Genomic DNA, 16,841 nt, shown 5'->3' with positions numbered 1-16,841 from the left:
GGGGGAGTAGGGGGAAAGCTGGTGGTTGCGGCGCGAACGGAGGGATGGGAAAAAAGCGGCTGGAAAAGTTTTTCGGCGGCTGGCCGGCCCGAGCGTGCGAGCGAGCGAGCCGGGCAACGCCATCCGGCTAATGAATAGAAATAATTCTCGTGCAATTGTGCTTTTCGGTAGTTTTCAATTAACACAGTCGCCGAATCGGCGAGCCAAGCCGACGAGCATCGCGCACCGAATGGCGCGACGTGGCGCAGCTTTAAGTTTTTATAGCACTGAAACGCGCCTCGCGGCTCGTAATTATAATTTTCTACCAGGCGCGGCGGGTTGGCGCGTGCGTGTTGTATGCAGAGATCGTTTCTTTCTTTTTTTCCTCTCTACCCCGCATTTTTTCCCCGAATCCTTTGTTCTCCTTTTTAGGAAGGGTGCAACGCGCTCCGATTTCTGAATACATTCGCGCATTCCCTCGCGATGAATCTGCGGATCCTCGTACACCGCGGACTTGCGAGAATGTATTACAACTCGTTCTCTCGTTCGCGCGTATTTTGGAAATTTTGTATATATAATAAAACTATGATTATTAAGTATATTAAATCTTCGTATATACGAAATACGAAATCTATAAAAATCGATTAAAAAATAGAATAAAACACTAATAATATAATGATACTTTATTTTAATCCAGGATTAAAGATAATAATTGTCATTTATATTATATAATATAATATTAATCATCTGTGAAAAAATCGATCGCTATGTAATACCTACAATACTTCAACTTTAACCGAACCTACTTTAACCGATTTTAAATCCGTGTATATCTCGCAGTCACCGGAATCTTTTCGCGACTGTCGTCAACGGAAAATCCCGCAAAATAAATCGCGTCTCTCGGCCGGTGATCCCTAGTAATATTTGTCTTTCATCGGGGCCATTTTACAAGATTCACTATCTACTTGACTTTCTAGGCAAGAAAGACGAAATCAGAGGCGGTCATGGACGTACTCGGACACGCACCCATATCGGGGTTGAAAAGGGGATGTCCTCGTGATTCCCTGACTTGTTGGTCAGGGTGAGACGGTAGCAGAACATGGACGGGGCTCCCACGGGATAAAATGGGTTATCAGATGCGAAACTCTGCGTGGAAATGTAAAGGCACCCTGACAAATCGCTTTCTATTACCGAGCAGCGGTGGATCGTCTTTTTATATATTGGTGGCATTATTTCGCATAAGGTTATATCCACGTATTTACTTGGTGTCTTTCTCAATAGAATGCAATATTATTTTATGAGAAAAAGCTACGAGAGAAAAAACTCGCGCTGCATATTTCAACTTAATTTTTCAATAACTTATATAACAAAAAATATAAATATACTATCTTGAGATTTATCGATACCCCCCAGATATTAAATAAAATAGAACACGAATTATCTGGATTACTAATATAAAAATCACCATAATAAAGTAATGAAACCTCAATTTTTAATGTGTAAACACATACACATTTAAAAAATAAAATTTATTTATAATTATTTTACTCATTTTACTTCATATTTTATCTATAATACCATCTTTTTAACTATTATTACAATGCATCATGGCATTATAAGATTCATAATACATGCTATTTTTTAATAGAATATTCTTTTTCCTTGATACAATTTTCACTTGTTCAAACCATCTTTATTACGAATCAATTTGCATAATCGACGTTTCTACTGAAGCTGTAATGCAACTTCTTTCTGACGTTTCTTAAAAGTGACGTTACCTTTTATATCACATATGTTACACGTGGATAGCGACGTAAAATCCGCTTTTGATTTACAATTAAGATTACTCGTTACTTTTATTGCAGTTAATAGAATAATTGACCATGGAATTCCCAACGCATCTCTGCCCTCTGACACAATATAATCGGCGCGTAATCATCCCATTGTTTGCCGAGAAATTAAATGGGCAGTACATTCGCGTTGCTGGAGTGCTCGCGGACGATTGTCACAATGTCCGATAATAGCATTTATTATTGCTATTTGCATTTTTGTTTAACGAAACGTTCATAGGCAGGTTATATTTTGATCGTTTGAATTGCTCCCGTGCAATCGATTAATATGTTACTATAGAAATCAATTTTATTACCACGTTTAATTTATAGTCGATCATGACAGATTTAGACGTCAAAACGTTAATCTCATTTAATAAATCGTGACATCGATATCGAGAGATATATTAAGATAATATATGTCATGAAGAGTTTGGCATATATGTATATATATGACAGTTTGAGAAATATATTTTTGTAATACAAATTGAGATAAAATAATAAGCAGTATATATATATGATTCGATTTCACATATATATCTTTGAATTTTACTTCTCTTATCTCCTATTAAATATCTTTTACACAACAGAACAAAGTATATATTTTTATAAAATCAATCAAGTATCTTTTCCCAAATTTTTGAAGCAAAGCATATTTTAAGTACAAAATTTTGTGACATGCATTACGCGATATAAACAGCTAATAATTTTCTAGATTTCAAGTGATATTATCCCTTTACTGATACAATGAAAGATATGTTAGTGCAGATTTATATGCAATAAATTTATTTCAACACATGGCGAGAGCGTTGAAATAAATGTACTTATCTAAGAAAGTCAATTACAGGTGAATTACCGAGAATCGGCAAGGATTGTATAATATTGGCCGAGCAGGTTTTTTCACGGTTGTGTGAGATATTTACTTATAATTATTACAAAGGAGAGCGCACGCCAATTATTTTCAACCGCACGATTGCGAACTACAAAAGTGAATAAATAATGTAAAAATGTTAATTGTCGTCAGCATTGGGCGTCACTGTGAGAACACAAAGGACAAAGGTATAATGATATATCGATACGGTATATATTATTATCAGTTTCAGGGAAACGCAAATTTCCCGGAGGCGGGAAAGCTCTCTCCCGGCCGCTCTGCGCTTTTAAAAATAAATTCGAACGAAAGAAATATCAATTAACACGCTCAATAACGCAAGCAATATCCCGAGCGTTCATCCGAAACCACCCTCTATGCGGTTAGTACGCGGGCAGGCGGGAAACGCGCTGTACCCGTTCATATACAAGAGGATAAAGCAACCCCCACTCGGCCGGCAGCAAATAATTAGTATCTTAGTAATATCGGGAATGCGTTTAACGTTAGCGACTAACTTGGCTCCTTAATTAATTAAAACACAAGTGATGAAACTATTTGACCGTATATTCAATATTGGATTAAAACATAATTTGTAGTTATTTGATTTATTAAATTCGGAACAATATATTCTTTTTCTGGAATATATATAATTCCTTAAGAAAAATATGAAGAATGTTTAAAAAATGAGTTTTGCTTATATATATTAAAATATGTACATCTAATTATAGGTATATGCTCTGTACTTCGATTATCATTTCTATTTGCGTTCATGTTTATGTCAAAAATGTTATTATTTTGATGCTCAAATAAATAATTAATTTTTACTTTCATAAATATTTTTTCCATGTTATTATTTAATAACAAAAGATTTGAACATAATTAAGTAGAATGACATATAAAATAATCTCAAATATATTCATACAATAAAATCTGATATTTTTTACACATAATTTTTTTAATTGCAGCTTTGTTTATATTCTTTCTCTATATATATTTCATAGAATTTTCCAAATGCTTTTTATTTAAATTATATATGAGCGAAAAGGTTAGCAATACAAAAAGAAAGCGTAAGAATGACTAGTGTGTAGGAAAAATTAATTGGCAAAAACATCTTTTGTGAAAAAAAAATTTGAGTCAGCGCATCTGTGTTTTTAGAACAATCAGATATTCCCCTTTATTCAGATTCGCGAGCCAAGTAGAAAAAAGTGTACACTATATAACGTCCCTCGTAACAGGCTAACTTCCGGCTGCACCATCCGTCTACGCATTATACCGTCGATAGCGCAGACCATTACACAATTTCAGTTACGTTTTAATTAGCTAGAATACTAATGTACCGCGTGAGCAAGTAAAGCCAATGAAAGCCTTGTTGACCCGGACACATTCCGGACGCAAGCCAACTACATCCCCATGACCACCGCGCTCCCGCAAACATCCAGAAACCGACACGTATCGCGACACCCCACACAAGTCAAAACGGATAGCGAAAAAAGTAAAACCTTGTCACTCGAGTTAATTACATATACTGATAATCTCTATTCTCTCACAATACTATTCCGAGAAATATATAAATTATGCATATCGTACATAGTGATTAACTCTTTTTAGCAAACTCTTTATGCATAAAAAGATAATTGAATATATGCAGTTCTATGCTAATAATATTCTTTTGCTAAGAATAGAATAAAATGTTGCTAATTGCCATATATAAGACTAAAATTGCAAATTTAAAAACGATGAAATCTTATTCATCGTATCTATATAATTTTATATTTTATATTAATTTATATAATATTGCGAATGAAGTAGCCTTAAAATAAAATTCCCAATTTGTCGCAACGGTTGCATTATCGGTTTGAGAGCGATAATTCTATAGGTCTCGGTGGAAAAAAGATCCTTTGGAAAACGACGGCGTAAAATACGCGGCGCAGATAGAGAGAGGGTTGAAAGAAGCGACACGCGAGATTAAGGACGCGTTTTCCTTCCCTTCGCTTTAGGGGACAGACGAGACATCGATAATCGTGTTTGTTGTACGACTGCCGATACGAAACTTCAAGAATGCCGTTCAGCCAAGAAGCAAGGGAGGTTTACGACTTAAGAAGTATTATGTCACCCAAATATTCGCGCGGCACAACCTCTCCTTATCCTCGATTCCCACCCCGCATTCGCCCAAATCGTGGTTCCTTATGTGCATCGGGGGTTGTACAACGCCAAAATTTTGACAACGCTCGTCGCCAACAGCTATAACGTTTTAGGGTCGTCGCATGTGAAGGGTGATCTCTGATCGTGCGAATTTATGAAGGTCGGGAAAACTTTGATTCGCGTCGCGTTGCGCGCGACGAAAGTTTTCATATTTGTTGTTTAAATATTCAGAGAAGGAATCGCGAAGTCTCGCCTGACAATAGAAATATCGGTTCCCCTTTAGGAATCTAAATCAACACGTTTTATCCATCCGGTTTAGCTCAAATCTTTTTATGTAAGTTTCACCTTTTCAAGTTTTGCAAAATGGAATTTTTGCGCAAAACTTTTTTTATGGTTCAATTATATATCAAATTAAATGTTTACTATCAATTAAATGTAAAACTCAATCTTTTATATTATTTTCATGTTTAAGTTAAATTTCTGCAACCTATCTTTAAGTGAGCATTATTTCCGTTAATCCGAAATTGTATTATTCTAATTAATTAGAATTAAATAATTAGTGTGTTTGTGTGTGTTGTGCTTATTTAAAATTATTAAATTCTAAAATTTAATAAGAGGACGAGCGTTAATTTTACGCTTCTATAAATTGCGGAAGCTCTTAGAATTAGATGGCACAACACTACGAAAAATACTTTCACTCACATTAACAAGCCACGTCACTGTGTCTCAGAAGCCAGGGAAGTATACACCACTGACCTAAAACAAAAATTAATTTCAAACAATTAATTTGAAGTCACAAGTTAAACATTTTTTTTAATGAAAATTAATCCTAATTAAATATTACTTATAAATCATTATTATAAATTTTTATTTGTGTATTTTTAATTTTAAAAACATTCTATCATATAAAATCGATTCTTTGCAAAATTAAATTATATCACCACATTATCAAGAATAATCTAAAGATGAAATAACTGAATATAATAAAAAATTTATAGTAAAATTATACAGAATTATCCATGCTCGCATAATTTTTAAAAGCTTATTGATATGTGAATAGTCACGTGCGTACAAAAGAAAAGGAAAATAAAAATATTAAAAGAGCATAATGCTCAAAGTTCCCAACGTCTCTCGCAATGCACGCAACGACAAACCGGGCCGTAGTATTCATTCCATAGCAGAGAAGAACAATACTCTCGTGTCTGAGACTATCAATCCCATTTCGATGCCATTACGATGCATCCTTCGACTCGGCGGTGCCGTTAATTAACGAACTCGAAAAGTACCGCGTAGAAAGTCTCGGAGCGTCGACGAGAAAGAGGGAACGAGTGAGGATCCATCGGGGTAGCGACGAGCATAGGACGGAAGCGCGCGTATAAAGGGTCGGTGTCTGGCCAGACGGGCAGAAATGAAGCAGCAAGGGTTTTGTTTGTCCGGCTGTCCACCCCTTTCCTTCCTCCGTTCAGGCCTTTTCCTCCCTCCCCTCCTCCCGCCTCGCGAACCTCGCGAACCGTTCCGTTCTGCGATCCCCGTGGCACCCTTCAGCACCCCTTCTTCATCACCTACTCTTCCCTGACTCCGACTCCCTCGGCAGCCCCTCCTTACACCATCCACCTCCCCCGGTCATATAACAATGCACGTGTGTACACTGTTTGCCCATATCCTCCCGCATATATCTTCGCGAGCTATAATATTGATTACTTCGGGCGAATTTCAGGCCGAGCGGCGCGAGCTGAGACCGTTTCTCTGACTCAAACCGCCACGCCAACCCCTACGCGAGCCACCCCCGCGGCGTGCGCGGTCGGCCTTCACAGTCAATCTCTCGTTGTCGACCACCCCGTTCCTCCCTCCTGCCTCCCTCAAATTTCTCCGACGTTCGACGTCGCAATGCAGACTTTTCGCTCATTGCGATTCATTCCAGTAACTCGCCCCAGAAGATCTCGGTTTGTCACTACATTTTGAAACAGCGACGATATATTCTATCCAAGACGGAACGCCCAAAGTTTTGTCGTATCGCAAAGTTTCAGGAACATCTGCTGAACACAGTTTGAAAGTGATCGAATTTATGAAAAGAAGAAAAAAAAAAAAGAAATAACGTTCTCGCGGATTGTACTGTGTAAAGCTTTGCAGATTCATAGTATAAATATATAATACCAATGTAATATTTATGCACACAGAAACGCACAAAAAAAAATTATATAACATTTTCATCATGCAGAGTTTACAAAATCTTTTTTCTTGTCGCACAATGTATATAAAATTAAAAACTGTAGTAAAACTCACATATAATTAAAGGGCATAATTATTTCCTCTTTCAATAATTTTTTTTTTCCTCCCATCGCGCACAACCCCCTTAAGCGGCCAATAAAAACCATGAATCTCCTACTACTACATCGACCGACCTTTCAAATGCAACGCGTATTAAAAAGTGCGAGCGGTGCGCAGGAAAAAGTATAAACGAAAAGCGCAACAATACCAAAAAAGCGTTATAACTATTGCACGTAATGTTGGACTCTTTCAGAGTCCATCGTTCCATTCCGGCAAATACCGCGCGACTTAAATTGCGTCACGGTCCTTCCAGCTATCCCCGTGAACATTTAATTCCATTCGCGAACAATTCTCCTCCGTCTCGTCCGCAACCCCCTTTGGCCCCCTTCCCATCCCCTCGGCTCGCATCAGCACCAAGTCCGTATGTCGCGAATCGAAGTACAAAGAAGCAATAGTAGAAATAAGATAATTGCTATTACAATCGCAATTTCATCCAGGACGACGGAACCTTGGTGGTAAAAGGGACGCGGGGGACGTGGAGCGGGGATGGAACGAGAAAGCGCGGGAGAAGAGAGGGAGGAAGAGGGAGGAAGAGCGGAGAAGAACGCGACTGCCGCAGAGAGCTGAACTACAAAGTACGTTAATGTCGTGCTCACACCCCCGTGCACCCCCAGCGCCATTCCGATGCCGCAGACAGTTTGTTGTCGAAGCTTCGGGGATTACACAAATGAGGTTGTTCAGCGGGAGAAATGTACATTCCGCTACAAAGCCGGTCGCGCGCGCACACGCTGTTCTGTGTGGGGGCCACGCACGGAATTAAAAACCAGAGTGGAAGAGAGCGAAGGTGAAAAGTGCCGCTCTCTCTGCCGCGATCGCCCCGGCCTCGTACCCCTTCCACCCCGCACCGCGGACAATATTTTCTTTGCTGAAAGCCGGCGCGCCGTAGAATGGATTTTCATCGGAGAGCGGCGTTTCAGCCCTTCAAGAACGGAATTCGTTTTTATCGGATACGCGCTCTCTCGCATGCGGAATATCGCGACCGGTGTAGTTTTTAAAAATAGCATCCTTCGACCTCGATCATCGCCGTCAGCAACTCGAACATATCGTGACGCGTTGACGCGTTGTCGCTGAATCTACGATACCACCTCGCCATTTTAAATTAACGCCTCCAAAAGGAAAGCGTTGTCTCTCCTTCCGCGAGAATAAATACGGCGCGGTGACATCTTATTTATTCATAATAGCGCGAAACTTACGCCTTGCATTATTCAGTTTCTTCTAATTTATCGCTCCCACGATATTCCATTTTTTCACAATTGACTATTCATGAAAAATATCAAATAAGTCGCATTTTATCAAGAACAAGATACATTAATATATATGTTATCACTATATTGATATCATTATATATTTGTACACAAGAGAAAACATATATAATATCGTCACAAAATTCTATGTGTTTACAGATATTTTGAAATGACATTAAACATTTTTCAGAGCCCAACTTTGTCTAATCTTTCGCGAATAGTAGTGAATTTCTACGTGAAGTTCGTCGTTTCTCAGGAAGGAACAGGATGGCAGCGGGCGCGATAGTGACGTCGGCGGAAACTAGTTAGGTCGGGAACCAACAGTCCAAGAGGGGGTTGTAACGGAGGCGGCCCTCGTGCCAGCGCACCGCAGGGATAGTAATTGTATACGTTCTAGGAGAATGGCAAGGTAAACAAAACTATGTAAGATTGCCCCATTAATATACATATCTCTTGGTTCAGTCGGGCCGTGAGAGAAGCAACCGTGGGCCGCCGATGGGGTGAGTACTCTTGGCCTCAGACTTTAGGCTCGCTCAAGAGCAAGGAGGGTACACAATGGATATTGAGACCATAATTTACGGCTGATTGTTAGCTTCGCGATCTATGGATTCCTGCGTCCCGTCGCGCGCCCCCGCCCTCCGGCTCGAGCGTCTTCCAACAACTCTCGCTTCTACGTCGAATTTGTGTTAGGCCCGGTAATAAGTATGGGATACGTGAGCACCAAGCGGAAGCGGAGGTATTAGAGGAATCCCGCGGGAGCGATCGGTATGGGTATATGAAAGACTATAACGCGCCTATCATCGTAGATTTTCTATTAATTTCTTTACCACGTCACGAGAAAGATATGGAAAACAGTTCCTGACAAAATGTAATATCGCATATCTTTAAAATTAATATTTTATTAATATATTATTTTATTTATATCTCGCGCAATTTTATTTCCAAGTATTCAGACTCATGCATGTTTTTGTGCATGACTTGAGAATAATTTCTAGTTAATATATAATATATGTGCTGTTTAACATGCATAAATTTAATATGCATTAAATAATTTTGTTTTTATTCGTATTGCTTTAACAAAAAAATTACTAATTATACAATTATATATTATTTTTTATAATATGTTAATTATACATTTTTATATTTTATTATAATATTATATTTCTGTAAATATTATATTACATGTATATTTAAAAATTAATAAAATCAAATAGTATCTTTGGAATTATTTCCTCATATTATTATTAGACGTCTTATAAGCGTAATTGACTAGAGTTCGAGAAGGAGCGTTTTCGTATAAGGTCAGTTACCCTCTGCTTACTCAACTGGCTTTGCAACAAGAACGACGGTTATAAATTAATTACGAGGGTCAAATTCACAACTGGGTCCCGTTCCATGGGTCTGAATTGGAGGAGACGAATGTCTTACTAGTTTCACTGGTAGCTCGAGGGAACGCGCAAGGAGGAGACGATGTTTGGTCTTCCTTGCAAGGGGCCGACCAGCCGACCGACCAACCTGCCTGCCACTTACCGAAGGATAATAACGTAGTAATCCTACCATGAGACACGGATGAAGTCCTTAATAACCCCATAAACCCGAGATATATCTTGCATATCAATATACGCCGGGACAAACATGTCGCTGCAATACATACATCCGCGTTATCTCTCGCTAATTAAACAAGCGATTCGTGTTAAATTCTCTCGCAATCAAAAGATATCGTAGCAGCGTTAAAAGCGTTATTTAAGTCATTAATTACGGTCGGTTAAGCGGTAAATGTTTCCGTCAATATTTCATTCGGAATTAATTCGCAAAACGGATAATTAGACAAATTTTTAATATTCCTCCTTTAACGCGCACGTAAAATGGGAGTTTGACGTTTGATATTTTATAGTAAGTACTATCAAATTAACAAACCTTTACATACATATAGGTCTATAATTCAGTTATGAAATTCATCGAATAAATATGCATAGATATAAATATGACTCGCGCATAAATTATATATCGTCGGGGCTATGAAAATTCCACAGGCAGGATCAAAATCTGTTTTCTGCGCATCTATACGATATCGAGGACAACGAGAACGATCGATAATTAATAAGTCGATTGTCGGGCACGAGGCGGTATTTCATATTTGAGGGCGAAGCGGGCGTTACATTTTTCCGCATTCTCGCGAACGAAACTATCGGGAAAAATGATACGGCGAAAAATCGCAGCCCGCGGCGCACACGCCGCGCCGCGCCGCGCCGCTTGTCAATTTTGCACCTTTCAATTCGATTTGGAAAGTATCGCGGGGGAAATAGTATCGAAATATCGTTTATACGTCTCTCTAAATCAGGCACTTCGTATCGGGCTTGTTGAGGTCGGTTGCATTCCTATCGCGCTATGCAACGTAACATGAATTTGCAGGAATTCACGATATAATCACAAATTAATTACGACGGCTTTATTGAAGTTCGCGGCGATTTTTGAAAATTTCCGGAAATTACGGAAGGCCAATCTGAAATTGGAATTCGCGATGCGCACGCTGCCCCCGCTGTAAATTTGTATAAGTAACGCGTTATGTAGTTCATTTAACGCAAAGTGCAAATCCATCTGAAAAAAGGCCCACTCGCAAAATATCATTCATTCTCGAATTTGTTAATAATATACGAATAATTGAGAAAACAGATGCGAGGGAAATAAAAATAATAAATCCAATATATATTCAAATAAAAAAAAAACCTATCAAGCAACCGAGTGACAAGAAAAAGAATAAAACGAGATATTAAAATCACGAGAGAAGCTTATTACAGGGTTGTATCGTCCGTATAAACGCAAACCCGTAATAAAGCGAGAAAAGTGCTTTATTTACGGTCTTAAAAATATTCTCGCGTCATATACGCGACAAGTTTTCCCCAAGGACAGTTTTCACGTCTGTCAGAATGCGACAAAAAGCGAGAGTCGCTATAGCAAAGGCTGTTTTCTCGACCGATGGCGGACAGATGACAGCGGAGCGGCGGAGCTTAACAAATGGTCATTCGGTCGTTGCCACGAAACGCACCTACTTGAGATGCGGAGGATCTATGTCTGCCATTTCTCACCGGCACCTTGCGGCCGGAACAATACCCTAAGCGAATCATATAAGAACTGCTGAGACGTCCGAGAAGGACTTCCCAAGCAGGTTGATCATCCTCAAGATTTCCGTAGAATCTTACCGAAATGTTATGGCAAAATACAAACTAGACTTGATAATGCAAAATACATTGTAATAAATAATAATCGAGAAACTGCGTAGCCATAAAAAATCGTAGCTCATTGTTTTATAAATAAATAAATAGCTATTATCTTCAAATATAGTATAATCATGAAAATAAATATTAGCTACATAGATACAGCGTTACGATTAAACAGATGATTATATGAAATTTAACTTGGGACTTTGCAATAACTTTCCTCGTTTTCGCGACTGCTTCGGCAAATAAATGCCCGACCAAGATTGACAAGGAAATTTGTTTGTACTCTGACTTATTTGATATATTTAATTTTTTTCAGTAACAGTTAGTGTAAATGAAGCGAGCTGAGCATGAAAGCAGATTTATAGATATTCAGTTATGCGACGCAAGCTGTCGAACAATCATCCCTCGAAATTTTCGGGTTTACTGGGACATCAGGCGTAAACTGCCCTCGGGGACCTTGTTAGTTCAATTCGCTTGAACGCGCGCTTTCTCTCTCTCTCTCTCTCTCTCTCTCTCTCTCTCTCTTTCCTCTCTTCATCTCTCTCTTTACAAACTCCGAAAAAATTTGGCCCCTTTCGTCACTATCTTTCCCGCCTTTGCACCGCTATCTGGCCACGTAGCGAGACGAGAACGTTGCGTTTACGTTACCGCTTATTATGTTGTTCCGGAAAAGAGGATTATTGCGATACGCCCGCCGTCGAAAAACAGCGCAAAGCGCTTCCGGCTATTGCGAGCTCGCGTTTAAATCGTTGAACCTTTATGTATACAACGTATGGTGTTTATTGTTTAACGTTTTGCGCGCGTTGGAAAAGGTGCTACGTTACGCGCCCATTTGTGTTGGTGCTAAAGTTTTTCCCGCTTCTTCTTATTTTTTTTCGTAAAGTCAGTGGAGAGAAAACGTAAAAATGAATTTAATTTTTTATACATGGAAGTAGTTAAGTATAAGTTTAATTCAGAATAATTATAAAAAACAGATTTTTCTCTTTTATAATGAGTTTCTCAAATTTATGAGCGAGAGTACTATATGCGCTCAATTTGATCACACATAAACATATTAATAAAAATCTATATTTTTATGACTCTTCTATATATATTTTATTATCTGTTGTTATTTAATTACGATTATTATGGACTTTTGAGCTTGAAAAGATCCAATCACGGTAAATAAAAATTAGTTTTTTTTAATTAATATAAATCCGGTTTTGATTATCGAATATCATCGTAGAAATTATATATTCCGTTCGGCGATAAATATTTCAAACAAATAAAAAATGCTCGCTACTGCTGCATATCTCATTTTTAGAAATATATTTGAGTTGGGATAAACAAATATTTATTTACTGCGACTAAATTTTCGAATAGATTCACATCCGGCCAAAGCATTTTCGCTTCAATGTATATTATAAACGAGTAAATATTGGCACTGGGAATAAGCCCCGAAAAAAGCATAATCTCTGTAACGATAAAATTGAGGGAAAAATTTCCCAATTTTTCCGGTAAAATATAACCTACGCGTAACTCTCTTTTATATGTGACGCAGTCACATAACGCAGAGAACAGAAGCGACATTGCCGTCAATGAATTCGCGTAAACTGGCTTCTGCAAATAAAGATATTTATTCGGATTTATTAAGAAATATTTAATGACGATTGTGCTCGTTTTCATCAAATTTTTATTAATGCATGCCATTTATTATAGAATTTACTTAAATAAAATGTTGTTTATATGCAATCATATATAATTTCGTTCAATAATAAAAATAAATTTAATAAATATAATATGTGCATACAATTTTAATATCTATAATTTTTTGCAGTTTAAATATTAACTTTTTTTTTTTACTTATTTATAATCATATATCTTTTATTATATTTTATTTTTTGGTTATATTTATAATTTATTATTATATTGTTGCATCTCTATCACGATTGCAGCGAATTTGTAACACACAGAGACGCGCAATAATATTTCATTTATTATAAAAGATGTAATAAGTATTCATATGTTAATAATATTAGTAATTTTGTTTGTATATGTATATATATTCATGCATTTATGTAAGCGTAATACTAGAATAATTTAAAAAAAAAAACAACTCAAGCAGTGTTTGATTATACATCGATCTCGATATCTATATCTTATTATATATATTATATTTATATATTTCATAAAATTTATTAAGAAAATAATAACCTGTACGCTTTCAGCAATACACAAAAGATCAAACTTATTTGACTAATATGATTGGCGCGTACGTTTGTAACATGAAAGTGAACAGCGGCAACAGTAGAAATCAGCCTTTGAAAGCATTCGCTGATGTTCGAGCGCGAACGAACGCGAGGGGTTGGAAAACGGGGCAGGATAAAAAGAGTGACGCGATGAGGGGGTAGAGTGGTAGAAACCGATCGAACGAAACCACTGGTCAGAGTATTGTCAAGGTATTGTCCTGCCCCGCTTCCGAAATAATCGTCAAGCCGGCCTAATGGGGTATGAAGTCCCGATATCAAAATAACTCATCCGTGTCCGGCACGTGGTCAAACGCGTCGGGCTTTCCTCTCCGCGCTTTTTCGCCGCCAGAGAGCTCCGGGCGTTAAAAATAGCGGCGTGAAAAACTCCTTTCTGCGTCTATTGTCCATCCGCCGAGATAGACCCCCCGCGGAAAAATCTTCGCTCCCGCGTGATAACACATAAAATCAAGCTGTCGCTGAGTTTTGACACTTTCAGCTACCGTATAAAAATGTTCAATATTTTTCAATATTGCTTTCAAGCGCTTATAAAAATAAAAGATTATTATGAACAAGAAATATAAATTGCTATATAATTTGCAATATAAAATTATACTTTTCATTCTCGAAAAAATATATATTTTTTTTTAAATTGCAATGTGAAATAAAAATGTGATAAAAAATATATATACTCGTATTCTCATCAAATCTCTTATCCTTAAGATAAATCTTAAAATTTTTTAAACAATGTCATAATTAATAATTTAGATGCACCTAACAAAAATATATTGTTCAATGAAAGATAACTTCTTTTTAAATATGATTCCTTAAATACAAATATTTTTTTAGCATTCTTTTCTTTCGTCAATCAATAGTCAATCGATCACAAAATTGATTATGCTTTTGAATGATTGTAACAACCATGATATTTCCTAGAAAAAAATATTACATATAAACTGTTGAAAATATAACTGCGTATTGGTAGTTTCTTCGATTTCTTGGAATACAGGAAAAAAAAAACGCTAAAAAATTGATAGTTAAAGCCCATACACATCTTTAACGAATGCAGGATGTATAGGCCGAAAGTAGTTACAATGCATCAAACACAAAGTTGCTCGAACAACTTCGCTAAATTGTCGATGCAATGTGTCCTTCCGCGCATACGTACTACTAGCTCGCGTTTAGCGAGGCTTTATCGTACTTTTCAACACAACGTTGCACAATGCATCTAAATTATTGATTACGGAATAACCCAGAATAACGCATCTAAATTCATAATCGCTAAGTATTTCAGTATATCGTCGTGCGTCGATATACTATATGTAAAGGGCAGCTGTAATGTAATGTAATGTAATGCAATGTAATGTAGCAACGTTCACCATCTCTCAAGCCTACATACATTAAACGACGATACATTAAAACACCGACCATAGAATAATATCGAAAAATTACCCATTTATCTTCATGTAATTCACATAATTCGAATATGTCAGAAATTTTCCATGTCAAAGAAGTCAACGTACTCGATAAGTGGCTGTATATCGAGCACGCATGATTAATGTATATCAAGTAGAAAATATCATGTGTCGACATAAGACGGATTGATTATAAATTAATGAACATTTCAAATGCATCGCCGTGAAACAGTTATAATCGAATTCAATTTCTCTGCATATACATTTACGTTATACAAATTGTGTAAAATTTTACATATTGCGCGTATTTACTTATTATCTATTCAGATAACTTCTTGACATACATAAAATATACTCGCGAAACGTTGTGACTTATTTCCACCAAGCGTAATGAATAATTAAAGAATTTTAATGCATGCCCGCGAAATGCATATCGATGTAGCGGCACAGATCGTCTGCAAATTTGACTTGAAATAATATAATTGCAACGTTGTATGCGAAATCGAAGCCCTTTGTTATCGAAAGCCTTTCCGGAGCGGCGCGCGATCGATCGCGAGCGGTCTTGAAATCGCGCTTACGTAACGCGTATCGGAAAGTCGAAATTACCCTAAATAGCAACAATGTTGGTGGCGGGTGAATCGGAGAAGCAGAGGGTATCTACCGCCGATGGCAGCGGCGGTGCGGTGAGGAACGGGAAGGGACGCGCTCCGGGGGGGTGGTTCCCACCCTCGCAAGCCGGCAACTCGAAAGTAGGAACCGCGACTACGGCTGAAGCTAAGTCTGTCCGTGTAATGGGGCATCGGCACGCGATTTCCCGAGTCCTCCCTCCTCCTCATCCCTTCTACGTTTCGCCACCCCTACGCGATTCTAACTTTCAACTTCGCTCACGGCTCCCCCGAGCCCCCGCCGGCCCCTCCATCGGTGCACCTCATCCCCGCAGGGTGTTGCGCTGTGACTTATCGGCTCTAATTATTCGCCGGCAAGAAAGCGGGCAAGCCGACGATCATGCCTGCCACCATCGTAAAGTAGCTTTTCTCCGACGCATCGCGCACACTTCTACCTATACAGCGGTAACGTGCTATTTATTCGCACCGACTTATGCGCGTGAATGTTGTATATATACGCTCTGTTGTATACCGCCGCGAGTAGCTGTCGATCGTCCGAGCCTGTCTTTCGGATTGATTAAAGCCGCTCCGTCGTCAGCTACTTTATGCACATTTATCATTATTTGTCGAAGCATTTCAACTCATTAATCTCAGAAGTAATTTGTAATAAAATGTCTTATTAATAGAATTGTCTACGATTTTTATTGTGGATGTTATTTTAATGTGGCCTCTTATATTTTTAATAATATGAAACAATTATAATAAATTTATATGATCAAATTGTAGATGTATTATATTAATAAACGTTTAATTCAGATAATACTCCTAATCAATTCACAGTGCTAATCAATTTTTTATTTCATAGTAAAACGAAAAGATTTTGATATATAAATAAATTTAAGTATAGAGGAAATTAATAAGAGCTTACATCAATAAAAGCCAGGCGCAGAAATTTGGCGCAACATTTGTCTTAAAATCATCTTTA

General features: G+C 37.7%; 1 protein-coding gene across 24 annotated transcripts in view; it reads right to left on the bottom strand.

The window, feature by feature from the left end:
- Foxp (forkhead box transcription factor P) overlaps positions 1-16,841 on the bottom strand; it is a 330,454-nt gene that overhangs the window by 172,420 nt on the left and 141,193 nt on the right. For 6 of the 24 annotated variants that reach the window (XM_083044679.1, XM_083044683.1, XM_083044681.1 and 3 more), the window contains one exon: positions 5,521-5,574. The exons of the other annotated variants lie outside the window; for them this stretch is intronic. The gene's annotated coding sequence lies outside the window, so the exon portion shown is untranslated. The remainder of the gene's footprint in view (positions 1-5,520; positions 5,575-16,841) is intronic. 24 annotated transcript variants of the gene reach the window in all.

Source organism: Prenolepis imparis, unplaced genomic scaffold, assembly GCF_030444845.1.
Source record: "Prenolepis imparis isolate NDT839.2.m4 unplaced genomic scaffold, iyPreImpa1.0 SCAF_8, whole genome shotgun sequence".
In the NCBI taxonomy this organism is placed as follows: domain Eukaryota; kingdom Metazoa; phylum Arthropoda; class Insecta; order Hymenoptera; family Formicidae; genus Prenolepis; species Prenolepis imparis.
The sequence above is the reverse complement of the archived record's forward strand: the minus strand, read 5'-3'. Positions and strand labels throughout refer to the sequence as shown.